The 414-nt window shown below is 56.0% G+C and overlaps 1 protein-coding gene across 1 annotated transcript in view; it reads right to left on the bottom strand.

The window, feature by feature from the left end:
• The window catches only part of LOC104622370 (kin of IRRE-like protein 3), a gene marked incomplete at its 3' end in the record, with an annotated part of 53693 nt that overhangs the window by 8156 nt on the left and 45123 nt on the right, over nt 1-414 (bottom strand). The gene's annotated exons all lie outside the window — the stretch shown is intronic.

Here is a 414-nt window from a genome sequence, read left to right as displayed (position 1 = left end):
CAGGCTTGCCGCTGAGCGCTCCCGCTGACTGGCAGACGACCTGGGAAAACCACTGGCTCTGTTTGCATTGGAAGAAGCCCAAGGCTAATTTTAAGGGGTTCATTTAGCTCTGATTTAATCTGGACAGCAGCCTTGCCTATAAATCACGGCTTAATGAGAACAATCCACCTGCCTGCCCTGGCATTTAATAAAATAGAAGGGAACTGGAGTTCCTCCAGGAGCTAAGCATTCCTCACAAAGGCCATCTCCCTCCCTTGCTATGGAGAGCCCTGAGAGTGGAAATCCCCTGGCCATCCCCTGAGAATTGCTCGAGGTGCCTTCCAGGCTGGGTGGGTAAGCCCAGCCCTGCAAAACACGTGCTGGCATCGTGGCTGGTGGCTGGGGGGGGGGGGTTGCCCCGGGCCCAACGCCCTT

The sequence above is a fragment of the Phaethon lepturus genome, unplaced genomic scaffold (genome assembly GCF_000687285.1).
Source record: "Phaethon lepturus isolate BGI_N335 unplaced genomic scaffold, ASM68728v1 scaffold21086, whole genome shotgun sequence".
In the NCBI taxonomy this organism is placed as follows: Eukaryota; Metazoa; Chordata; class Aves; order Phaethontiformes; family Phaethontidae; genus Phaethon; species Phaethon lepturus.
Note: the sequence above shows the minus strand (reverse complement) of the source record. Positions and strands in the feature narration are given on the sequence as shown.